The following is a 27,641-nucleotide window of genomic DNA, read 5'->3' on the forward strand; positions in this document are numbered from 1 at the left end:
TCCCTTTCTTTAGATCCACTAGCAACATTATTTACCCAGTCCACCTGCATATTGAAGTCTCCCATGATCAATGTAACCTTGCCTTTCTGACATGCCTTCTCTATTTCCCGGTACATGTTGCGTCCCTGGTCCTGACCACTGTTAGGAGGTCTATACACAACTCCAATTATGGTTTTTTTGCCTTTGTGGTTCCTCAATTCCACCCACACAGACTCCACATCATCCGACGCTATGTCATTCAATACCATAGATTTAATTTTGTTCTTAACTAACAAGGCAACCCCACCCCCTCTGCCCACCTCTCTGTCTTTTCGATAAGTTGAAAAACCATGGAGGTTTAACTGCCAGTCCTGACCCCCCTGTAACCAAGTCTCTGTGATGCCTACTACATCATAATCATTCACTATTATCTGTGCCATTAGTTCATCGGCTTTGTTATGAATGCTACGAGCATTCAGGTAAAGTGCCTTAATGCTAACTTCCTTATCATTAGAGATGTTGGAAGTCATATGTCCTAAGTTATCCACTAGGGTCACTAGGGTTCTCCATGCCTCCATGAAAAGGTAGACTACTACCTTCATTGGCAATGTAAAGCAGGATGAGAGAGCACCAGGCTACACCTGGATTGCAGGATTCCTTATGATCTAAGGTGTCATTGACTGCACTCAGATTGGCTTTTAAGCTGTCCATCACCAACCTTGAGCAATCAAAGGGGATTCTGTTCCCATCCAACACCGAGCTAGTTTTTGGTGACAGAGATTATATCAAGCATAGTGCTCAGTTTCCTAGCAGCAACCATAGTGCATGCATCCTTTGCTCTTCTTTAGTGCTGCCTTTGTTCTCACAAGTTATTGGGTTGCAGCCTGCCCACTGTCGTTTTGTGATTTGCTATATGTTAGTCAGCATAACATTTACCACAGAAAGTTTTTTTTCTTGACTCAAATCAGTTGTTTATTTACTACTATTTGCAATGCTATGATATCACAGACTTATGCGCATAGACTGGGTTCTACACTTTGTGATGCTCCTAGAGATTACACATATACACAGCTGATAACTGACTCCATTACAGAAAAGGTGACTGTAGACAAGTCTTCAGACCAGAATGTCATATGTCACGATGTCATGTAATTGTTTTAAAAGTGGAGGCCTGTTGGAGCTGGAATCTGCACTATAATAGAACTCTGGTTATCAGACAACAAGCAATACCTCCTTTAGATTTATTTCATATCTCCTTTAAGGAACTGAACACAGCTGCAAATCTTACCCTACAGTAAGATTTACTCTGGAACCAGAAATATAACTGAAAGATCAATAGGTAAAGCTCAAGCAACACTGCCAGCAACAGGATCTTTGGACACAAACATTCCAGAAGATTCCCCCGGCCTCTGGACTCCATTAGCCATGCGACTGGTGCAGCTGCAACCCCCATGCTGATTGATGATGTCACGTCCGCCCCCATCATGGCCACTCCTACAACCACTTCTGCCCCTCACAATTCCTCATACATCACACGTGACATCACTTCCACCCCTCACATCATCGCTCATGTCACACGCTCAGTGACTTCTGCCACCACTTCCGCCCCCACCAATGCCACTCACCTGCATTCTGCTGACACATCCCCCCCTCATATCCCACTGTCACCATTCCCGGCCCCCAGAACCCTAAGGGGCAAACTTTTAAAGTAAGAAGAGAAAGATTTTAAAAAAGACATGGGGGCAATTTTTTTACGCAGAGGGTGGTTCACATGTGGAATGAACTTCCTGAGGGAGTGGTGGATGTGGGTACAATTGCAACATTTAAAAAACATTTGGATAAAAGGTTTGGAGGGATATAGCTGAGAGCAAGCAGCTGGGACTAGATAGTTTTGGATTATGTTTGGCATAGACTGGTTAGAACATGACTCTATGTCTTTGCGGACTAAAGTAAACTGGCCTACTTAGTTGTGTGACACTAGCAATAATATTAGCAATAAAACAAAACAAAGAACTACAGATGCTGAAGATTTGAAGCGTACCAAAAGGAAATTGTTGGAGACACTCAGTAGGTAGCAGCATCTATGGAGAGAAAGAGTGTTGATGATTTGAGTCCTTCAGAACATATAATAATAATAATAATGCTGACAATGCGCTTAGCAGTGGAGCGTTTACTGTGTTGTCTTGTGGGAGGATGACAGGTGCATCTGTCAAACAGCCAAGTCATTCCTAAGACTGGGCCTTGGCACTCCTAAAGCTGAACATGGGAAAAGGGTATGAAAAGCCTCAAAACCCAGGATGACAGCCGTCTGAACCTCCTTGGCATCTAACAGCAAAGGTTGCCTTAAACCAATTGCCACTGTTATGTTTATGAAGTGTTCCGTGTTGGACAGAATGGTCTCCATGTTTACACAAAGTCTTGGCACATGTTGGAGTTTGACTTTTCTATGCTTTGAGGCATGGTGCATAAATTCACTGGCAGGCTGCTCTGTGCATCTAGCAGTTCCAGAGAATGCTCATCAAGCTTCTTTTGTAGCCTTTACCCTTGAACCAATATCCAGACCACTGCAGCAGAGTTAATATATGGATTTAATATACAATAAGCTGACAACTGGGGTATCAGTACTCTTGTTTTCACTCCTGCATGCTTGCATTAATGAATACTGCGTCAAGATCCACCTAATAACATTGCCTCTAAAATATGTCTAATGCCAGTTCTTGTGCTCTCCATGATGAAATCAGGTGAAAATGCATCTTCAGAAAGGCTTCATCTTTTTGAAGAGGAAAAAGCATCCTCAGAACTTGAAATACAGGAATGTGTGTTATTTGTTAGGATGAAGGATAGAAAAAGAGAGAAGAATAGCTGGTGAAAGTATTGTCAGTTTGTCATTCAGATTGTGTAGTGGGTAGATGCAGAAGTTGAAAAATACTTGCAAATAAGCTGACTGCAATGTCTCCCTCTGACTTCCTAGTTACCATAGCGATACCTCTGACAGCCTTTGATGGCCAGCATACTCTAGTCAATGGAAAGAAACTTGCAGGTAAGCTCAGTCTTCATCATTTAAGAAAACATTAAATTTAGCAATGAATCTTAACACAAAATATTGGAGCTGACTATTTGTGGATATAATGAGACATAAGCAATGAGGATTAATGTAACACCTCCCAGGAAAGCTTTGTAAGTAAATAAGACACAGAAGTGAAACGTATCCCTTGAATGAGTCCAAATGAAAATTTCTAAGTAAGATTACAGGATCTAGAAAGATAATGAATTGTTTTGTTTAGTAAAAGGGTTCGATGTTCTACTGCAGTGCATTAATTATTACAGCATGTTGTGATTGATCGTGAAACTCAGCTGCTTTCCTGTTATCTTATTAAGTCATGTATTGCATGAAGTAAATCAAGGTGCATTAGAATACAAATCTGAATGAACGCCAACACAAAGATTAATTCCTGCTTTTATCATTTAAATTAAGTAAATGGGAGTGCGCTGCTTATAGATTAAACCTGATTGAATATGCCAAATTAACATTGCAAAAACTAATGACCCATCTGGAAATATAAATATATCATTGTAAGATCAATTTGCACTGAATGTATTCCCTATAAAAGTACAGATGCAAAATCTGAACTTAAAGTGTGTTAATGGAAAAAAATGAGTAAGTTCCAAGAAATCCAATTGAAATATTAACAATTTGTTCAGCAAAGTAGAAAGAGTATGGTATTTCAAGAGTTTTTTAAAATTAATTGTACTTCTCATAATACATATTTACATGGCAGAATCTAATTTGCTGATGGCTATTGATCCTGGCATGTATGGGACCTAGATTATTCTTTCTCTTTCTTTCTTTTCCCTGGCCCCAGTAAGCATTACATTACATGGAGGAAGGTTCACACAAGTATGAATGTGCAATCAATTGCTAAGAAATAATGCTCATGCTGGCCTTGAAGAGTGTTGTTCATAAAGATCGAGTAATCCCTCCCATCCCTGGCAATTTCTCTCCTGAGAGCAGTCTCAATCTGGAACCAAGTCAAAGGGATCACCAGTCATCCTTCAGCAGTGATGTCATCAATCACATTGAAATTCTTACATCCTAACAAGCAGCAAACTACAGAGTTAAAAGTATTTGTATCTAAAATTTTAGATCAAAAAATAAATATTTGATTCCTTTATGGTAGATATTAAGTTAAAGGCAGATGACTTTTCAAAAAATTAAAATATGATTTTTTTTTATCATCATGAGGAAATTAGTATTCCACAACAATGAAATTCATTTTTAAGAGGCAGAAAGGCTGTTTGTTATTAATTATGAAGTTAATGTGTTGTTAAAATTCTAATTGTACATCATTCACAAAGTACAACCTTGGCAAGGGATCTCAACAGCGAGACTGGAAGTTCTCAGAGATCTCGAATTGACTATAAACAAGGGACATGGAGGGGGTTGCAGGCAATCTCACACAGACTGCCACTCCACCCTACTTTGTTACAAAGTAATTCCATTCAAGTCTCCCTCCGAAATACAGAGGTGTAGTACCATTCCGGTAGTTCTTTTGTAATGCAGAACTGTTGGAGAAAGGCAAACCATTCTCCCTTTTATATAGCAGTTGGATGCAGTAATCTGGAATCTAAAGGTCCACACAGCAACATTGAAAAGCTAAGTACATAAAGTAGGTGTGATTTTAGGGTGCTGGCTGATGGCTTTGAGAGTAGGTAGATAGGAGGGCAAGTAGGTAGGGTGCCAGGGTATCAGATAAGCAGGATGTTAGTTGGGGAGTGGGTAAGGTCATAGAGTCATAGAGATGTACAGAATGGAAACAGACCATTCAGACCAACCCATTCATGCCGGCCAGACATCCCAACCCAATCTAGTCCCACCTGCCAGCACCCGGCCCATATCCCTCCAAACCCGTCCTATTCGTATACCCATCCAAATGCCTCTTAAATGGTGCAATTGTACCAGCCTCCACCACTTCCTCTGGCAGTTCATTCCATACACATACCACCTTCTATGTGAAAAAGCTACCCCTTAGGTGTCTTTTATATCTTTCCCCTCTCACCCTTAACCCAAGTCCTATAGTTCTGGACTCCCTAACCCCAGGGAAAAGACTTTGTCTATCTACCCTATCCATGCCCCTCATGATTTTGTAAACCTCTATAAGGTCACCCCTCAGCCTCCGACACACCAGGGAAAACAGCCCCAGCCTGTTCAGCCTCTCCCTATAGCTCAAATCCTCCAACCATGGCAACAACCTTGTAATTCTTTTCTGAACCCTTTCAAGTTTCACAACATCTTTCCGATATGAAGGTGACCAGAATTGCATGCAATATTCCAACAGTGGTCTAACCAAAGTCCTGTGCAGCTGCAACATGACCTCCCAACTCCTATACTCAATACTCTGACCAATAAAAGAAAGCATACCAAACACTGCCCTCACTATCCTATCTACCTGTGACTCCACTTTCAAGGAGCTATGAACCTGCACTCCAAGACCTCTTTGGTCAGCAACACTCCCTAGGACCTTACCAGTAAGTGTATAAGTCCTGCTAAGATTTGCTTTCCCAAAATGCAGCACCTCACATTTATCTGAATTAAGCTCCATCTGCCACTTCTCAGCACATTGGCCCATCTGGTCAAGATCCCATTGTAATCTTCGCAGTCCACTACACCTCCAATTTTGGTGTCATCTGCAAACTTACTAACTGTACCTCTTATGCTCACATCCAAATCATTTATGTAAATGACAAAAAGTAGAGGACCCAGCACCAATCCCTGTGGCACTCCACTGGTCACAGGGCTCCAGTCTGAGAAACAACCCTCCACCACCACCCTCTGTCTTCTACCTTTAAGCCAGTTTTGTATCCAAATGGCTAGTTCTCCCCGTATTTCATGAAATCTAACTTTGCGAATCACTCTCACATGGGGAACCTTGTCAAACGCCTTATTGAAGTCCATATAGATCACAAGTTGCCAGGCGATAGGATGCCAGATGTGTATGGTGGAGTGTGAAAGGGAAAAGATGTGCAGATGCATATGGTGCCAACTGGGGAGTGGGTGGCATGTTAGAGTTCTATCTGGGATTGGGTAGTGTACCAGTTCAATAGGGTGTCACCTGAGGTGGAGGTAGGGTGCCAAGATGCAGGGCAGCAAGGGCCAGAGAAGTCTTTTGAGTACGTCAGGGTGGGCTGGAGAAATTGGGTCTGGTGGGTATGGGTGGGGAGAGTTGTCAGATCTGGAGGTTTTGGGTTTGGAAGCAACGATGGTGGGAAGGTGTTAGGTTAGGTAGGAAGAGGGGACTTGATGTCCAGTCTGTCAGCAGAATAGCAAGGGAGCTGTCAGGTCAGGGTCTAGGGTTGTGAGGGGTCTGGGTATTGTGAGTGGGTTTAAGTATGTGGTCTGTTTAATAGTTACTTAGGAGTTAGGCTATGTATTTAATTGTCTAACTTTCCCAGAGTAAAGATTTTGTTTAGTATCATTGGAACCTATTGAATTCTCCAATGTTTATAGAGACTTTCTGAGGCTTCCTGGCCTAGTGAAATTGCCCAGCAAAAAAATTTCCATTTCCTGGTCAACGTCTTCAGAATGTGCACTGATGGGGATTCCACAGTGTCCCCATATGAGCAACTCCTATGTACGCTCTCAAAATAACAATGTGGCCAATGGTAAATATGCAGTTGTGCAGACTCTCAAAGTTGTTGTCAGTTTCAATGGGCAATGTTGGTGAACACGAACAATTTATGCAAGAATACCTTTAAAAACTCAGAGCTAAATGCTACATCTGATGACAACCTGGGTTTGTGGTCGCGGTGAAGCAAGGGCATTCACAACTGGTCTCAAATTAAGCCTCCCTAAGGCATCTAGAAATCTCTCTGGCAAGTTTTATTTTAGCTTCTTTCACCCTGCAGTGGTTCTTGATTGGGCATTAGCAGCATACAACTGGCAACATTAAAGGATGGTCACAGACACTCAAACAGGAAACAAAACTAAAGTGAAATAAAAACAGTTTTAAGAAATCTTTACCTAGACCTAATTGAAAGTTGGAGGTGTAAATGGGCTGAAGGTGGAGGCAAAAATATTAAAAACATTGTTAACTTAAAAATAAATGTAAAATTATGTTTTCATGCAAATTTTATTAATCCCAATCACTATTAAAAACTCAATTATGCCTTGAACATTGAACAACTTGTGGCTTTTTGCAAGGATTTCTAATTGTATTGTGAGCAGGAAAGTAGTAAATTCTCACTGCTTGCAGTGACTGCTGACTTAGAGGGGGTTAGTGGAGTACCAATGAAAAGGGATGCAGATGCAGGTAAAGTTCTGTGTGACAAACAGCAAGTTCAAGATGTCCACGCTAATCTGCACATGCCCAACATCTTGAAGTTACAGTCACTTTCAAAGAGGTAATGACAGCAAACGCTGACAGTCTGTCCCACTGCTGAGACGCCTGACAACACACGGTGTTCTTATTTTCTACTTCAACAAAACACTGTGTGGCACAGCAAGCCTGGGCTGCTAAATTGTCATGCTCACTTTCATCAATTTCACTGTTCAAAAGGAATTCAGGGTGCATTTGTGTGAATGAGTAAGAATAATTTATTAATATAATCACAAAATTATTACCCAAGCCATTCACTTTCGGTGGCTTAGTGGTTAGCACTGCTACTTCACAGCACCAGGAACCCTGGTTCGATTCCAACCTCAAGCGACTGTCCGTGTGGAGGTCTCACATTCTCCCCATGTCTGTATGGGCTTCCTCCCACAATCCAAAGATGTGCAGGTTAGGTGAATGGCTGTGCTAAATTGCCCATAGTTTTCAGGGATGTGTAGGTTAGGTGCATTAGTCAGGGGTAAATATAGGGTAGGGGAATGGGCCTTGGTGGGTTACTCTTTGGAGTGTCAGTGTGGACTTGTTGCGCCGAAGGGCTGTTTCCACACTATAGGGATTCTAAAATAAAAGAATACATCACACATTACTCTGGAGATTCAGTACATGACATTAATCCAATGCTAAATTTGCAAGAGACAAGAGATAGAATCTGGTGACCTTCTTTCTGGCAACTTTGGGTAGGAAGACAATTTCCTGCCCATTGAAGTGTTTCATGTTGCTTATATCAACCCATTCGTTCAAAATCAGTAGACTGGGAGCTTGCCCAGTGCAGAGCTTGACAAGCAAACACACCAATTAGTGCTTTTTCAAGGGACCCAGCATTGGGAAGGGTGGGTCCTGAGATCCACCTTCTCTCTTGCTATTGACTAATCACCTTCATTCGTCCCCTGCAATCCAGGACCCACTTTCACACATATCTTCCAGGGACCCTCCTTCATCTAGACTGGGAAGGGGATAGAAGTGGTAACAAGCTCTGCCTCTCTGATAGTGCTGCTGAGTACAACAGAGCTTCCATATCACTAACTGGTCAGCAGTTATTGGCAGGCTGGACATACTTGGATATTAATTTATTTTATTAATTGGGTGTTGTAGGAAGTAGCAGCAAGAATAGGCCATTGGGTAACTTGAGTACATTTGTTCAAAATATGTGGTTGACCTTCTTAAATAAAGACAATATGGTTTCTCACTGACATTACAGCTGACCATCAAGACCCCCAGCACCTCCACAAGATTTCTGCCAAAATGCTGCAGACCAATACAGTACTAAAGGCTAGCTACTGCACAGCACAGCATAGGATTTGCTTTCAGGGCATAATCATCGTAACATAAACAGATCTTTTGAAACCACACAATTAAATTCTATATGCAAAGATTGCTTTAGTAAGATAGGATCTAGATAAAGATAGTCCCAAATAGCTGGAAAGCTGTGGAAGTTGCTGGAAGGATATTGCATAAAATTATGTAGGGGTAAATCTTAACATCCAACAACAAGTAGCTTGGATTGAATGAGATATTAAAACTTAAAGTTGTCAATATTCACCAAATTTTACGATATGGCCATGAACTACAATGCAGGTTGTTCCAAAATTTCATCTGTGTAAAGGAGTTACAGCACATACAAGGCTAATCTGACGGCAATTAAATTGCCTGTTAGCCCTTTGAAAAGAGGTTGCACAGCATTCTAGTGGGTAGTACACAAACTAACTAACTGTTTTTTTAAACATAACCTAGCTAGATTAGATTACCTATAGTGTGGAAACAGGCCCTTCAGCCCAACAAGTCCACACTGACCCTGCAAAGAGTAACTCACCCAGATTCATTTCCCTCTGACATTAGGGGCAATTTAGCATAGCCAATTCGCCTGACCTGCACAGCTTTGGACTGTGGGAGGAAACCGGAGCAAACCCACACAGACACAGGGAGAATGTGCAAGCTCCACACAGACAGTGACCCGAGGCTGGAATCGAACCTGGGACCCTGGTGCTGTGAGACAGCAGAGCTAACCACTGAGCCACCATGCCACCCTAAAGCAATTGGATTAGATTAGATTACTTACAGTGTGGAAACAGGCCCTTCGGCCCAACAAGTCCACACCACACCCGCCGAAGCGCAACCCACCCATACCCCTACATCTACCCCTTACCTAACACTACGGGCAATTTAGCATGGCCAATTCACCTGACCTGCACATCTTTGGAGTGTGGGAGGAAACCGGAGCACCCGGAGGAAACCCACGCAGACACGGGGAGAACGTGCAAACTCCACACAGAGAGTCGCCTGAGGCGGGAATTGAACCCAGATCTCTGGCGCTGTGAGGCAACAGTGCTAACCACTGTGCCACCGTGCCGCCCACTGAATCTGTGGATGAATGCCATGCCTCTAGGAATTCCCTGGCTGTTCTCTGATCATCCAGTGATTCAACCAACAAGCACATTGACCTGGACAAAATATACTGGCCACTGCAGCGGACAGCTGGAACTGACAACCGGAAGCGGCAGATTCAAACCACTATAAATGCCGGAGGAAAGATCACAGAAGCGCTTCACAGGAGGTTCCCAAGCACTGAGGATGTCACCAAGACAGGGGACGAAACGTCTGCAACACAAGTTCCCAGCTCGGCGAACACAACCACAACAACAAGCACCCGAGCTACAAATCTTCGCACAAACTTTGAACCCTAAAGTGATGTTACAACATAGCTCTCGGGGAAGTGGAGCTTCAAACCCAATCTCCTGGATTAATTATAGTAATACTGCCACTGCACAATGACAATACTAGAGCTTATGTGTAATGTGAGCAGATAAAGAGCAGAAAATAAATGCCACTAAGGATGTTGGACTCTTCTGATCAGCATACTTTCATTGTTCATTCACTGCTGAAGATTTGAAGAGGATTTTTGAAGCACATCTGGAAGCTTTCCTGCCCATTTGTCAAGATTTCATTGACACTGTATGAACAATTTATTCTGGAGATTGTCGGAGGACCTCAACAAAAAAAGTGAGTAGTGGGCTACTTTATCTTATTGGTCACCTCATTCAAGTCAACAGGAGAAAGCAAATCCTTAGTGTTAAGCACTTTACTTGGAGGCTCCTTTCATCTTAAATAAGAGAAAGACCTGGGACGAGGAAGAGTTTGTATTTTTATTAATTATTTTTAAATCCCAGTGGCTGCTGTGATGAGATTTGAACACATTGTCTTTAAGCATTGGTCTGATCCTGCTCAAATGACAGTGGCACACTACTTCAATAGCTACAAATAATGTGAAGATTCATATGATGCTTCTCCTGTATTTGTGATTTTTTTTTAAATGTGAAGACAACACTGAAAACACTTCCTCAGTTAGTACAGTAATTGCACTATATCAGCCTCGAGTGTAATCAGTGTTGATAACTCAAGTGGCATTAAGAACACAAATGTCACCCTGATGGCTTTAGCACACCTCATGAAAACAGACTAATCTGATTCTCCCTTTCCACAGCACAGCAGATGAAATGGCCCATTGGTCATGAAGCTATTATTATACATCAGTTGATTCAACAGCACACTTAGTTATAGAGTGGTACAGAAAAAAAAGAGGCCACATTGATATTGCTATTAATACTATTCAGTTTGTGATGAAATGGTAATAGTTTCCGTTATTGGTTTTTTTTGTGTGAGTATAAATTTTATACATTAGGAAGGTTATAGAAATTAATATCAAAAATATTTTCATGAGTAACAAATGAATGTAGTTTTCAACACTTGTAAAAAATATGATCTTTTGGTGAATATCATGTAGTCCCTCTTAGCAAAAGTACAAACGTAACATTAATTGAGAAGCACTTCTGTTGAAAGTTAATTAAAATTGCCCCATATAAAAGAAAACCATGAATGGTGACTACGGACAGAACAATATATGAGTCTGAGTGATGTGCTATGGTTAGAGTTGTGGCAGGATTGGATGAGAATCCAGCAATGCACAACTAAATCACTGCAGCTTTTATACATTTACTGAGCAGTGAAGCAAGTTTCTTACACGGCAGTGGCATGTTGTCAATTAAAGGTAATTATTACTTGTTAGGCACCTTATTAGCACAGCACCTTGCCTCATTAATATTCAGTTTCCTACTTTATCAAAAGCATTGAACGAGCTGAACATTGAGAATTCTCGACATGCATGACACAGTGAGTACCTAACAATTTCAGTTGCAATCAGGATCCATATTGTTCAATAGCTAACAGCATCTCCGGGCACAATCCATGGGAACCAGCTGCATAGACCTCTCATCAATCAGCATTGGCATTCAACATTTGCTAACTCTTCACAACCATCATAGCACCTCTCCAATCCAATTGCAGCCCTCTGAAGAATCAAGGCACACCAATATCTGGCATTGAAAGTTTGCTGCAAGGACACTTTGTCCACATTGTCAGGCACCTAGCCCATTGAACTGGCCAGGTTGCATATCAGGGCAGCTTGTTTGCTGTCTTCATGCTCACTCAATTAGCATATACCTATATATTCACAGTATCCATGCCTAGCCTTGCCATGTAGTTTAGCATACAATCAATTCAGCCAGAGCCAAAAGCTCTCAGTACTCCATATTGATGTGTTTTTTCAGTGCAGACACACAGGCTGCTTGTTAGTAGGGATCTGTCTGGACGGTGCAGGTGAACACAGATATCTTGCTTACAGCACACCAAGATGTCAATCTAACACCAACAGCTTGTGTCAGTTCCCTACACAGCCAACATACTGCACATTTATTCAACCGAAGGCCATGTCAGAAAGTAGGTGGGTAATAGTGTTCAGTCCAGGAAGGTGGGGGTTTTACTGTCAGTCAGAGAGTGTCCCAGAAGCAACACCTGGGTACAGGTGGCACACTGTATAGGGCTTGGTCAATCAGTCATTAGTCAGACCATTCATGGTCAGAGGATCTGTCCAATTACAATCTGGGGAGTGGGCAACATTGAGCAGTCAGGGAATTGCATATCATCAGTCACAGAGCAACAGAGATAGCAGGTAGGTTTGCTCAAGTCATATCTCGGGCTGCGGATTAATGGTGGTCAGAGGTACATGGCCAATACAGTCCTGGGGGGATGTATGTTAAGGGGGCATGTACTGGTACTGGGGGGAATCACTGCCAAAGGGAGTGGGGAAATCATGGGTGTGGGGTCTGTGGAGGGGCTGGGAAAAGCAGAGCCATTCATGAAGGTGAGAGTACGGACAATGACTGCAGCACTCAAGGTATATGGGGCCTCTGCATGAGAGCATTGGAGAATATTGTAAGTTGTCAGAGGAGGGTCAATGGCAGTACCACTGTGACCTCCACAGGAAGAGCATAAAAAATACAGGGTGGATGCATTACTGTGTAAGGCAGGACAGTTGGGGGCAAAGTTAGATGTGAAAGGTCTTCATATGGTGGGGATGGGTGAAATAGACTACTAAGGTAGAATGAAACTTAAGGGGACATGGAGGTTTGGGGGGGTTTCTGACAACAACATCCACTGTGATTGGTATTTCCTGCCATCACTTGCCAATCTCTCGATGTGAAATCCAACTGGAAAATGGCTAGTACAATGCCCAGGGTGAGTAGAGTCAGTGTGACTTTGACTAGTGGAAGTACGTGATCCACATCTGCTGGCTGTTTGACATTGAAAGAGCAAAACAATGAAACGTCCATTTGAAAACTCAAGCTACATTCCATTCACAATTGTATCTTTGCCCGTGTGCAGTGCATACAGAATGAATGCGTATAGGCATCAAATGCTGGTTGAAAACAGATCACACCAGGCAATTGATGTTTACAAATCAACCATTGCAATCTTTGTGATGCAGACGTTAGCACCAATGGCTTAAAAAGCAAGCAAAAACAGGTCAAAAGCTTTCTATCACATGTGAAACATCAAAAAGTAACTTGGGCCAACAGGAGCATCACTGCATCATATCTCATAAGTATAGCCATGCAATGAAACTTCAAAGGATTGATATTGGTTTGGAATGGGAAGGGAGTTGGAGTGCAGCAGGCAGTTCCTTTTTCGATTTAACGTGTAGGACATGCAGCCTGCTCTGTGCCTTCACCATGTTAGTATGGCAGGACGGTGGTGTAATAGCTGATAAGGTTGTCAAAGATGCAAGTTGGCAAACTGAAGTGATGTGCTTGATGATGGTGGTGAGGGAGTGGCAACCTCCAGTATTGCCCAGATAGGATGTGTTGCATCATCCGAGTATGCTATGCTCTGCCCACTTCATGCACACCACAAGATGATGTGATTGTTACTGAGGAACTAGGAGACAGGAAGAGGGACATCAGAAGGGCAAAAAGGGGACATGAGATAGCTTTGGCAAATAGAATTAGGAGAATCCAAAAGGTTTTTACAAATACATTAAGGACAAAAGGATAACGAGGGAGAGAATAGGGCCCCTCAAAGATCAGCAAGGCGGCCTTTGTGTGGAGCCGCAGAAAATGGGGCAGATACTAAATGAGTATTTTGCATCAGTATTTACTGTGGAAAAGGATATGGAAGATATAGACTGTAGGGAAATAGATGGTGACACTTTGAAAAATGTCCATATTACAGAGGAGGAAGTGCTGGATGTCTTGAAATGCATAAATCCCCAGGACCTGATCAAGTGTACCCTAGAACTCTGTGGGAAGTTAGAGCCTCTTGCTGAGATATTTGTACCATCGATAGTCACAGGTGAGGTACCGGAAGTCTGGAGGTTGGTTAACGTGCTGCTACTGTTTAAGATGTGTGGAAAGGACAAGTCAGGGAACTATAGATCAGTGAACCTGACATCGGTGGTGGGCAAGTTGTTGGAGGGAATCCTGAGGGACAGGATGTACATGTATTTGGAAAGGCAAGGACTGATTAGGAATAGTCAACATGGCTTTGTGCATGGGAAATCATGTCTCACAAACTTGATTGAGGTTTTTGAAGAAGTAACAAAGAGGGTTAATGAGGGCAGAGAAGTAGATGTGATCTATATGGACTTCAGTAAGGTGTTCGAGAAGGCTCCCCATGGGAGACTGATTAGCAAGGTTAGATCTCATGGAATACACGGAGAACTAGCCATTTGGATACAGAACTGGCTCAAAGGTAGAAGACAGAGGGTGGTGGTGGAGGGTTGTTTCTCAGACTGGACCACTGTGACTAGTGGAGTACCACAAGGATCTGTGCTGAGCCTTCTACTTTTTGTCATTTCCATAAATGATTTGGATGCGAGCATAAGAGGTACAGTTAGTAAGTTTGCAGATGACAACTAAATTGGAGGTGTAGTGGACAGCGAAGAACGTTACCTCAGATTACAACAGGATCTGGACCAGATGGGCCAATGGGCTGAGAAGTGACAGATGGAGTTTAGTTCAGAGAAATGCGAGGTGCTGCATTTTGGGAAAGCAAATCTTAGCAGGACTTATACACTTACTGGTAAGGTCCTAGGGAGTGTTGCTGAACAAAGAGACCTTGGAGTGCAGGTTCATAGCTCCTTGAAAGTGGAGTCACAGGTAGATAGGGTAGTGAAGAAGGCGTTTGGTATGCTTTCCTTTATTGGTCAGAGTATTGAGTACAGGAGTTGGGAGATCATGTTGCAGCTGTACAGGTCATTGGTTTGGCCACTTTTGGAATATTGCCTGCAATTCTGGTCTCCTTCCTATCGGAAGGATGTGAAATATGAAAGTGTTCAGAAAAGATTTACAAGGATGTTGCCAGGGTTGAGGATTTGAATATAAGAATATAAGGAGAGACTGAACAGGTTGGGGTTGTTTTCCATGGAATGTCTGAGGCTGAGGAGTGACCTTAAAGAGGTTTACAAAATCATGAGGGGCATGGATAGTATAAATAGACAGAGTCTTTTCTCTGGAGTCAGAGTCCAGAACTAGAGGGCATAGGTTTAGGGTGAGAGGGGAATGATATAAAAGAGACCTAAGGGGCAACTTTATCACAGAGGGTGGTACATGTATGGAATGAGCTGCCAGAGGAAGTGGTGGAGGCTGGTACAATTGCAACATTTAAAAAGCATTTGGACAGGTATATGAATAGGAAGGGTTTGGAGGGATATGGGTTGGGTGCAGGCAGGTGGGACTAGTTTGGGTTGGGATGTCTGGTCGGGTTGGATGGAAGGGTCTGTTTCCATGCTGTATATCTCTATGACTCCATCTGAGAAGGATGATGACAATTGAGCTGGAAGAAGTTCTCTTTGTGGAAGCCAGAGGTCAGCTCACCCTGTCGTGGAATGTAAGATAGTGAGTGATCATGATGCCAGCATCAGTTTGCATGGTAGTGGTGAACTGCAGCCTCTATTCATTATGTTTCTGTTCAATTTAGGTGGCTGTCATTCCAAGTTCATGTTTAAGATTGTCTGGGTTCTTGTCTGTATGTGATGTTCCTCTCCTGGGAAATGACTGGATATGGATATCCAATGGGCATTGGCTACAGAGTAGCAGTGACTTAGAAAAGGTGATTAAATGTAGTGAGAAGCAGGTAAACTGTGTAGCCTGGTGGTTAGACATTGATGAGGGTGAGATAATGTGGTTGTATGACTGATTGTCAGCCAATGCACAGTGAGCACCATGGCTTTGTAGCTTCAGAGCCATGAAATTGCCTTTTGAGTGCCAACGCTGGATTGCCAATGCTTGTCTGGGTATACAGCAGTTTTTCAAAGATGGAGTGGGAGCAAGGTACGCCTGTCTTTTTCTGAATATCCAGTAAGTGGCGAGTTGTTCCAGGAGTAGCACATGATTGGCTGGTGATAGAATGGCAAATGCTTGATGCAATAGAAGCAGATGGGTTACAAATGAGGCACATTTGGTAAGATGCAGCCAGAAATCTTGCCTGTCCTCATGATGAAAATCCCTCTAAAAAACTTTCTTAACTCATATTTAGCCAAAAATCCATAAGATTCAACTCTATATGTTATTATAATCTGTAAGGGCAAAGAAAAGCACAATTTATTTTAAGTCAGCAGATCCAAGTGGTTATCTTGATATATTTTCCTGGCACAATTTCTTAAAGTTAGTAGGGTGGTTATGCTTAGCTTAGTCTAATGCAGTGTTATAAATTACAGTATGTCTGGTTTCCTTTTAATATGAACTTCAGAATTCATTTTAGTTCAGGTAAATAAATCACTTGTGTTTAGATGTCAAGTAAAGTGAAAATGCCTTCTCAGCATGCAACCAGAATGATCCCTATAGAGGTAAATAATAGCACATTGCCTGCCAAATCCTCTGACCATTGGTAGATATACAAGCAGGGACATCTCCAAAGAGTTACTATTTTATCTAACTTAATTTTATATTGCAGTTAAAACCCATCAATTCAATGACCTTGGAAGTAAGTAGCAGAGTTGCCAATAGTATACAGCTTTTGTGTATGATGCCTGCAGTTTCAGTATTAGATATCATTGTCTCCTGAAGTTCCAGAATTGATACTGCATATGTCTGTGAGGACCAGGTAGAGACTGGAAGCCAGTCTGAAAACTGAGTAGAATGTTTACAGCACAAAAGGAAGCCATTAGACCTAACTGCCCAATCTGACAATTCAGACAGTCCTATTTCCCTGACCCTTTCCCCATAGCCTCTAAAATGACTTTTGCTTCAGAGGGTTATGCAATTCCACTTTGAAAGCAAAAAAAAGCTGGAAAAGCTCAGCAGGTCTGGCAGCATCTGCAGAGAGAGATACAGAGTTAATGTTTCAAGTTTCAGGAAGAAAGCTATTTCTCAGCCTACCCTTCCTCGTTCAGTGATTTGTGTAAATATACCTCAGGCCCCTTTGTTCATACAATCTTTTGGAATTGTATCCTTTATATTCCATTGCCTTTCATATTTCTTGTCAGCCACATGTTTGTTGGAATTACCATCACCAAATATCCCACTGTCAAGATGTTAGAAGGTGCCAGTGACCAGAAATTGAACTGGAGAAGCCATACAATTATTGCAACACAAAGGCTAGAAATCCTGCAGCAAGGAACTCACAACATTTAAAAATAGCACTATGATCAAAAGCTTTCTTGCTGGTGTGATCCTTGAAGGAAAGTAGCATATGTGGGGAATAAAAGGTAGTGCTTGGGCAGATTTTTGTGGAATGTGATTGGGGTAATTTATTTAGGAGTAGTTCAATGAGAAAGAGAACTGAATTTCGGGAGTAAAGTTTTCATGCTTTCATTTGTGAACATTAAAAATCAAAGGAATTTCAAATGACCAATTGGAAAACAGGGATAGCAGTGAAGAAAAGGAGTACAGTTAATAAATAAGAATGTTGAAAACTGACATAAATTCAGTGACAAATAACAGACACAAGTCACTTTCTGATAAGGATAAAAGTGTTTATCCAATATTTTGTTGTTAACCACTTTAAAAGAAATTGAGTACAAAGGCAACTGTGCTTGGTCGTTCACTTCATTTAGATATAGTCGCTAACAAATCTAAGTGCTATTTAAATGAGCCTTCCTTTGGCAGATTTTTGTCTCCAGCAGTATTTTGTATGTTAGCTAGCTCGGAAATAGTTCTCTGTATGCAATTTTTCTATGAGGAAGCTGTCATGTATACGTTATATTTCTGCTAGTCAAGACGTCAAATCAGAGCCTGCCATACATTGGGGAAGGGTTTAGGCTTAGGCTAGCTCAAGGTTATTTGTCTTGGATTAAGTGGATTCTATATAAAAGATGCTAGGTTAGGCAGGGAATACAAAAGTGCTGTATTGTTCGATAATAATGTCACCAAGATGGTAACCATATTTTTCTAAACTTATGAAGGACTTAGAAACAAGTAACAAAATGGGATTTTAAAATGAGAACTTAATGCTTCGAGATCTTAGAATTAAGTAAGCTCATTACCTTTTGCTTGATTTGGAAAATACCCAGTATCTCTTATAGTGTTAAAAAATCTGACTGTATCTGAAGATTTGCAGCAATGCATTAAAACAAATGTCAATAAAAAGGCAGACCACATCTATTACTTTGGAAAGTAATCTCAGGAACAGCAGGCATTCAGCAGAGGTCAAAACAAAGAGGAAAGGAAGACAAAACAAACAAAAGTTGGGAAATTCAGATAAGCATATTATTGATTTTTAGTGAAGTTCAGGAAGAATAAAGATATATGATTAACTTATTTAGAACCACAGAGCAATTAGAAAAATGTTTGAAGCAAAGAGGAGCAGAATCAGTTGAAACTAAGGACTGCTTTTATGCCTTTTCTCCAGATTAATAGACACAGTAGCTTGTATAGCTCAGAACCGAAATTTATAATACATCGATAGGTTTAAGTGTGTGAGTGGGGAAAACTGTTGTAGTTGAGGTTTAATATGAGGAAATGTAGTCCACTTTGTTGAAGGGCCCACTGGAACCAAAGCTTTAACACTGCTTTCTCTCCACAGATGCTGCCAGAGCTGCTGAGTTTTTCCGGCAATTTCTGATTTTGTTTCTGATTTCCAGTATCTGCAGTTCTTTATGTTTTTTTAAAGGTGAATTTTAGACTTTATCTTGAAGAGGGCAGATAAACTAATAGAAGAAGATCATGTTTTAAATATGCGTTATTCTTCAAATGTCCCCAAGAGCACAGCATTCAATTTGGGCCACCTCTCCTCAAGAAAATTATTTTGGAAGTGGTACTGAACATACTCAACAGAATGCACAATGAAAAGATTGCATTATATAGACAGTTTGCACAAACATGAGTTTAAAAGGTTGAGGTGATTAAAATTAGAAAAAGGATTCCTATGAAGTTTTCATTAGGGCCTCAGTTACATATCTGGGTCAGGTGAACACAGAAATGAAAATTTCTGGCTTTGTAAAGCGGACTACTAGAACAGATTACCCACATTTTCTGTTTTGGGTCTGGAAGGAGGCAGAACAGGCTGGATTGGGAGTCAGTCTCAGTGACCCAGGAAAAGCTGAGGAGCTTGCCATTTCCCAAGTCATAGAGACATAGCGATGTACAGCATGGAAACAGATCCTTCGATCCAATTTGTCCATGCTGACCAGATATCCTAAATTAATCTAGTCCCATTTGCTAGCATTTGGCCCATATCCCTCTAAACATTTCCTATTCATATACCCATCCAGATGCCTTTTAAATGTTGTAATTGTACCAGCCTCCATCACTTCCTCTGGCAGCTCATTCCTTTGCATGAAAAAGTTCCCCTATAGGTCCCTTTTAAGTTTTTCCCCTCTCACCTTAAACCAATGCCATCTAATTTTGGACTCCCCCGCCCTAGATAAAAGACCGTGTCTATTTGTCCTATCCATGCCCCTCATGATTTTATAAACCTCTATAAAGTCATCCTTCAGCCTCCAACACTCCAGGAAAAATAGCTCCAACCTATTCAGCCTCTCCCTGTAGCTCAAACCCTCCAGCGCTTACAGCATCCTTGTAAATCATTTTGGAGCCCTGTCAAGTTTCACAACCTCCTTCCTATAGGAGGGAGATCAGAATTGCACACACTATTCCAAAAGTGTCCACAGCTTGACATCCGAACTCCTATACTCAGTGCTCTGACCAATCAAGGAAAGTATACCAAACACCTTCTTCACTATCCTAGCTACCTGCCTCTCCATTTTCAAGGATGGGCAGAAGCCTGTCTCAAGGTTCCAGCACTGTGTCCAAAAGTTAAAATGAGAAAATATAAACATTTCGTCAGAACATCCCCTCACACCTCCCTTGCTCCTACATACCACCCATGACCATCCATGTTACCTAATAACACTCCCCAAGGCTTGTCATAAAATGCAAGGTCCTTCATCTTAAACATTAACTCTTGTTTTTCTCCATACTACCATAACCTGCAGTATTTTTCCAGCAATATCTGTTTGTATTTCTTTTATTATTATTATTTGATCATGGGTTGTGGGCATCATTGGCTGGACCATAATTTACTGCCCATCCCTAACAGTCAGTCTTGCAGAAGGGTGGGAGGGTCTGAAAGGGTCAATACTGAGGCATATATTAAGCACCACCTGAAGGGACCTGAGGAAGAACAATTTCAGGTTTCGAAGGAGTAAGATCTACCATGCAACTCCTTTTTATAGTCTCTGTAACAACGTCTATCATCTCGATATATACTTGTTCACTTTGTCATGACGAATGAAAAAGCAGAGTATTATTTCAAAGGAAAATAATTACAGATTTCTGAGGTTGGGGGATCTAGATGTGCTAATGCATGAGTCACAAGAAGTTAGTATGCAGATACAGCACAGAATCAAGAAAACTAAGGGGCTGATATCCTTTAGTATTAAAGGCATTAAACATAAATATTATGATGTTTTGCTTCAATCATAGATGACATCGATGAGACCACATCTCAAATACAGTGTTTAGTTTTGGTCTCCTTATTTAAGGAAGGATGTAAAGGCATTGACAGCAGTTATGATAATGTTTATTAGACTGATACCTGAAATGAGTGGATTAGAACATAGAACATAGAACAATACAGCACAGAACAGGCCCTTCGGCCCACGATGTTGTGCCGAACTTCTATCCTAGATTAAGCACCCATCCATGTACCTATCCAAATGCCGCTTAAAGGTCGCCAATGAATCTGACTCTACCACTCCCTCGGGCAGCGCATTCCATGCCCCCACCACTCTCTGGGTAAAGAACCCACCCCTGACATCTCCCCTATACCTTCCACCCTTCACCTTAAATTTATGTCCCCTTGTAACACTCTGTTGTACCCGGGGAAAAAGTTTCTAACTGTCTACTCTATCTATTCCTCTGATCATCTTTATGAAGATTTAGTGAACAGGACTGGACTTGATTCCATTGAGGTTTAAAGTAGCAAGTGAGGGGTGACTTGATTGAAGTGTATATTATCCTGGAAGGTCAACAAGTAGCTGATTGGTCTGATGAATGGTGACTTGTTGATGCCTTCTGCCTGCCAACAACTACGTGATTGGCTCCCAGGTAACTGAGCAGCTTTTGGGTATGAATGTTTGGGCAGACGGCAGAGAAATTCTGAAAAGGAAGGTGCATTCCCTTGTACACAATAAACTTCTCAAAGAAAAGTTTATTTCCGCTCATTTGCTGTAATCTATAGCATTTAACCAATTAGTCAGGTACTTCGTAATGTAAACCAGTCACCTGTGTCCCGGAAGCAAATAGAAGTAAATGGAGAAGCAGCAGGACATCACAAACTCGAAGGATCATTACAGTAACCTCTACAGACAGCCTTGCCAGCAGTACCCTCTGCACATAATACTATTTTTGTGCCTGAGTGTATGTGTCTGTATGTATGCATAGAGGGAGATGTAAAGGCATTAGAATTTTAACTAGTTGCAAGATATTGATTCATAATTGCTTACCTATAGCTGGAATCTATTTATTTGTAATAAATTTTCAGTTTTGTTAAGTACTGAAACCTGGTTCATGCTTTCTGTCAACCTGAATCTTAAAAAAAAGTCAATTGTGTAATTTTCTGTTCTTTTATAAAGTCATTAACTTTTGTGACAACTCCAGGAATAGGAGGATTTGAGTTTCAGCATGCTACTCCAGTGAGGCTTAACACTAGTTACACTCCTAATGTGATAAACTATCCTAAATCCTATCAAAACATGCTACAAATTTTGTGTATTCTTTAGCTAATACAAAAGGTTACTCACTTTCTTACATGCTTAATTTTTTTTAACTGCAAAGTGAATTATGTACTTAATAGGATACGTTAACAAATATCATGTTGACCTAATGGATATATGTTTACAGAATGCATGAATCTAGAAATCATAGTTGGTAATAGTTTGAATGCGTAATAGATTGTGACAATCTTCTTTTGACAACTGTTACAAATTTTATAAAAAGGAATGTAATTCAAATGCAATATGTTTTTTTTTGGCTGGCAGTAATTTCTAGCTCTAATAATTGTGACTGCATCCATGTTTAGATTAGATTAGATTACTTACAGTGTGGAAACAGGCCCTTCAGCCCAACAAGTCCACACCAACCCACCGAAGCGTAACCCACCCATTCCCCTACATTTACCCCTTTACCTAACACGGGCAATTTAGCATGGCCAATTCACCTGACCTGCACATCTTTGGACTGTGGGAGGAAACCGGAGCACCCGGAGGAAACCCACGCAGACACTGGGAGAATGTGCAAACTCCACACAGTCAGTCACCTGAGTCGGGAATTGAACCCGGTTCTCTGGCGCTGTGAGATGCTGTAACCGTGCCGCTGTGCCACCGTTTAAGTGTGAGTCATTTAATAGCTGCAACAATTTCTGAATTGTGCAAGTATACTATAAATACTTTAATTTTGAAGCAGATGTAGTTTTGCTAATGTAACTACTTTGAAAGCAATGTAGCTCTTTTATCTAATGGCTTTACTACTTTGAAAAAGAGTGGCACACTTGCTTATATTTTTATGATTTTTACAGAGTTTACTTCATAAGTTATAAATTTACACATTAATTTTCTGATGCAGCCATACTTCACATTGAAGCAAGAGCAACTTAGAATCATAAAACAACTTTAACATAATTAAATGTTCACAGGATTGATAAAAATCAAAATATGAAGCTACACCATATACTGAGAAATTAGGTCAGATGACTAATTGTCAAAGAGGTTGGCTTAAGGTGTATCTTGAAGGATGAAAATTACATTATGAATTGCAAACTTGTAGAGAGGGCATTTCAGAACTTGGTAACTGAAAAGATAGCTGTCAATGGTGGGCCTATTATAATTAGGAATGCACAACAGGTTAAAGTGAAAAAAAGTGATTATTATCTTGATGGGCTGTGGGGTTGGGAAGATAATAGAGAAAAGGCGAGGAAAAGGCTGGGCTGGATTTGAAAATTTGAATGAGAATTTTAAAATCAAATCATTGCTTGACCAGGACGCAAATAAGTTAGCTAGTACAGGATTGATAAGGAACCAGGCTTGCTGCTCTCTAAAATACCATCAGCAGAGTTTTGGCCAGCCTTACATTATCAGATGGCTAGCCAGGAATACATTGGGATGATTGAACCTAGAAGTAATGAAGCCAAGAATGAGGATTTCAGCAGCGGAAGAGCTGAAATAGGATGAAGCCTGTTGATGTTATGGATGTGAAAAAATGATGGCATGAGTGTGCGGTCGGAAGCCCATCTCAGGATTAAATGTATCATGAAAGTTGTGAACAGATTGGCTGCATATCAGACTGTTGCCAGGGAGAGAGATGGAACCTGTAGCTACAGAACTGAAATTAGAATGGAGACTGAAAATGATGGTTTCCATCCCCTCACCATTTAATTGGAAGAAGTTTCTGCTCACCCAATGCTGGATGTCAGGTAAGCAGGGCTGGTGGGGAGATAAATCTAGGTGTTGCAGTATGCATATGAAAACTTATACCATAGTTTCAGGTGATGTTTCAAGAGGAAGCAAGTAAGTAAGAAATAAGAGGGGACCAAGGATGGAGTTTATGGGACACCACAGATAAAAATGCAGGAACAGGAAAGATGCCATTGCAAGTAGTTCTCTGACATTGATTAAGTAATTCAGATTGGAAATAGGTGAGAGCCTCCCATCCAAACATGTAACCCAGAGGATAAAAGAGACCTAAAGGGCAACCTTTTCATCCAGAGGATGGGACGTGTATGGAATGAGTTGCCAGAGGATGTGGTGGAGGGTAGTACAATTGCAACATTTAAAAGGCATTTGGATGGGTATATAAATAGGAAGGGTTTGGAGGGATATGGACCAGGTGCTGGCAGGTGGGACTAGATTGGGTTGGAATATCTGGTCAGCATGGATGAGTTGGACCGAAGGGTCTGTTTCCGTGCTGTACATCTCTATGACTCTATGACTATATGCCAAAGGCTGCAGTTTGGTTAAGAAGGGCAAGAAGGAAGGTTTACCTTTGGAATAGTTACAGAGGATGTCATTAGCAATTTTGATAAGAGCCATTCTGGTACCATTGCAGGTAAACTGTAAAGATGTTATGAAAAATTATTATGCATTTATGCTGTAGTATTGTACAGTTCATTTACACTGGGTATTTATATTCAGTTTGAAGACCTAAACATAGAATTATACAAATGATCAAAATTACCATCTCAGAGGTGATACTTGGTTTAGCAGGCTCTAACCATGGAAATGCTCGTGAAAACACAAATGTTAGTCTGTGATGCCAACACAACTAAAGTGGAGGAAATGGAAGGAAGTGATTTTGACAATCATGCTTCTACCACTGCTAACTTCTCAGCGAGAGTAATCCACTCATATTAATTCTCGATAAGCTTTTATAAGTAATTTATTAAGCTTTTATATCCCAAACAAAAACTACTGAATGATTTAAAATAAAATTTGTGGAACATTTTCTCTTAATAGAAATGTTTCCCATCTTCCTGAAATTTGCCTGTGAAAGAAAGGGAAGAACACATAAGCAACTAAGAGGACTGAATCAATTCCATTGCAATGCCCCATCTGAATACTCATAATGTACACACAGTTACTTCTTGTCTGCAAATTGGGAACAGAAGTGTTCACAATACTTTGCTGAGAACTCACTTTGCACACTTTGAGATTGTTTGAAATGTACCAGGACGGGTGATTCTTTGACTGCCTTGGATGGAAACTCAAATGAGGAGCAGCAGCTACAGCAACCTGTTTCTTTTTGAAGTGACAAACAGAGTTAATGTTTTGAGTCCCATATGAATGCCCTTCAATATGCCAGACTTGATAGGTTAACTTTGGTTCTGTCTCCGCAGATACTGCCAGACCTGCTGAGTTTCTTTAGTATTCTCTGTGTTTGTTTCAGATTTCCAGCTTCTGCAATATTTAGCCTTTATTCTTCTTTTCTCTTCTTTCTCAGAATGTGGGCATCCGTGCCTTGGTTAGCATTTGTTGTCCATTCCTAATTGCCTCAGAGAGGACAGTAAGAAGCCATCTTGTTAACCTTTTAGTCCTTGTGGTGTAAGGATGTCATAGTGCTGTTAGGAAGGAAGTTTCAGGTTTTAACTCTGCAAAGTGAGGAACAGTGAAATAGTTCCAATACAGGATGGCAGTTGGTAGTGTTCCTTTATACCTGCTGCCTTTGCCCTTCTACATGGCAGGAGTCACAGGTTTGGATGAAGCTGTTGAAGGAGGCTTGGTAAGTTGTTGTAATGCATCTTTAGATGTACAATGTTGATGCTGCCTCTGTGCTTTAGTGGTGGAAGAACTAAATGTTTAAGTTGATGAATAGGATATATTTTAAATAGGCTGCTTTGTCTTGGATACTGTTCTACATCTTAATGCTGTTGAGCTGCACTCACCCAGTCAAATAAAGAGTATTCTACTGTGCTCCTGACTTGTGCTTCATAGATGTTGGGCAGGCTTTGGGAGATCAGGTAATGGGTTACACACTGCAGAAATCAGACTTTGACCTGCTCTTTCAGCCTCAGTACTTCTATAAAATCATAGAGTCTTAGCGATTTACAGCACTAAAAAGGCCCTTCAACTCATCAAGTCTGCACTGGTCAAAAACAACCGCCTACCTATTCTAATCCCATTTTCCAGCACTTGGCCCATAGCCCTATATGCCTTCACATTGCAAGTGTTCATCTAAACACTTCTTAAATGTTATGAGGGTTTCTGCCTCTTGGGATTTGTTGATGGTGCTGTATGTTTCCTCTAAGTTGTTCCATTTTGTGGTGACAAAGGTGTCATCTATGTAGTGGACCCAAAGTTTGGGTTGGATAGATGGAAGGGCAGTTTGTTTAAGTCTCTGCATTACTGCTTCCGCTATGAACCCTGACACTGGTGATCCCATAGGTGTTCCGTTGCTTATTTCTAGGTTTTGTTATTGAATGTGAAGTGGGTGATGAGACACAGGTCCACTAGTTTGAGGATGTTGTCTTTGCTGATGAATTTGGTGCTGTCTGAAGTTTGTAGTTCTGGTTTTCCTAGTGGTGATGCCAGTATTTCTTTCGCCAGGTTGATGTTAATTGAGGTGCAATGGGCTATAAAGGCAAATGAGACCATTATTTCACAAAAGAGGAGGAGAACGACAACAGACTCCCATTCCTTGACGTGACAGTTGAACATACAGTTAACGGAGAGCTTCAAACCAGTATCTACAGAAAAAGATCAAACACAGACCAAATACTTAATTTCACTCCAACACCCACAGCTGCATCAAGACATCATTTCAATGAGCTACATCACACTGCAGCACCCAAGAACTACAAAAAGCAGAAGAAAAATATCTATACAATGTTTTCAAGAAAAAGAGTTACCCAATAAACACAATCCACTGAAATGACTTCCACCACTAAAGCACAGAGGCAGCATCAACATTGTACATCTAAAGATGCATTACAACAACTCACCAAGCCTCCTTCAACAGTTTCATCCAAACCTGTGACTCCTGCCATGTAGATGGGCAAAGGCAGAAGTCACAAGTTTGGGTGAAGCTGTTGAAGGAGGCTTGGTGAGCTGTTATAATGCATCTTTAGATGTACAATGTTGACTTCCAGACTACTCAGACCCCTTGGCATCATGGTTGACCACAAACCTACCAACATACTTAAACAGTGACTAATGAACCTAAAGGATCCATTAGATACTACCAGCAAAACTAACGTCATTTACAAGATACCATGCAAGAACTGTAAAAAACACTACATCGGACAAACTAGCAGGAAACTTGCCACCAGGATACATGAACACCAACTGGCCACCAAAAGACATGACCCACTATCACTAGTTTCCACACATATACACAAAGAAGGACACCACTTTGACTGGGACAACACACACATCCTAGGATAAGCAAAACAAAGACACGCATGGGAATTCTTGGAGGCATGGCATTCTAACCAGAACTCCATCAGTAAACACATCCATTTAGACTCTATCTACCTTCCCTTGAAAATAAGAATCAGAAATAACATCACCCACCTTAAGAAATCAAAACCTATAAATAGAGAGGCGGGACATGCCACCAGCACTTTACCACAGACTCTCACTGATGATGTTACCTAGTCATAGTGACAAAACATCTGAAAACAAACCTTCAAGCTCAGTGAGCGAACATACATACTTATCATCCACCTGAGCTACAAATCTTCTCAAAAATCACTATTGGAGAAACAATGTATAATAAAGGGTATTAGTCTAAAGGGCACACAGGAGCAGTGAGACCTGGATGTGTATGTGTATAAACCATTAATCTGTGGCAGATTAGGTAGAAAACTATTAATAAACATACAGTATTCTAGGCTTTATTAATAGAGACAAAGAGTGCATGTAGTTATGCTGAATTTATATTAGAAAGTAATGAGTCCTCAGCTAGAGTATTGTGTACCATTTAAGGTGCCACATTTTGGAAAGGGTGTGAAGGCATT

The 27,641-nt window shown here is 41.1% G+C and overlaps 1 protein-coding gene across 2 annotated transcripts in view; it reads left to right on the forward strand.

Annotated features, from left to right (window-relative positions):
- Positions 1–2,997: 2,997 nt before the first annotated feature.
- LOC140463020 (protein FAM110B-like) overlaps positions 2,998–27,641 on the forward strand; it is an 84,662-nt gene continuing 60,018 nt past the window's right edge. Inside the window, exon 1 of one of the 2 annotated variants that reach the window (XM_072556623.1) lies at positions 2,998–3,019. The gene's annotated coding sequence lies outside the window, so the exon portion shown is untranslated. Of the gene's footprint in view, positions 3,020–10,342; positions 10,362–27,641 lie in introns of those variants that run through there. The other variant, XM_072556619.1, reaches the window with a different exon arrangement.

This window comes from Chiloscyllium punctatum, chromosome 37, assembly GCF_047496795.1.
Source record: "Chiloscyllium punctatum isolate Juve2018m chromosome 37, sChiPun1.3, whole genome shotgun sequence".
Classification (NCBI taxonomy): Eukaryota; Metazoa; Chordata; class Chondrichthyes; order Orectolobiformes; family Hemiscylliidae; genus Chiloscyllium; species Chiloscyllium punctatum.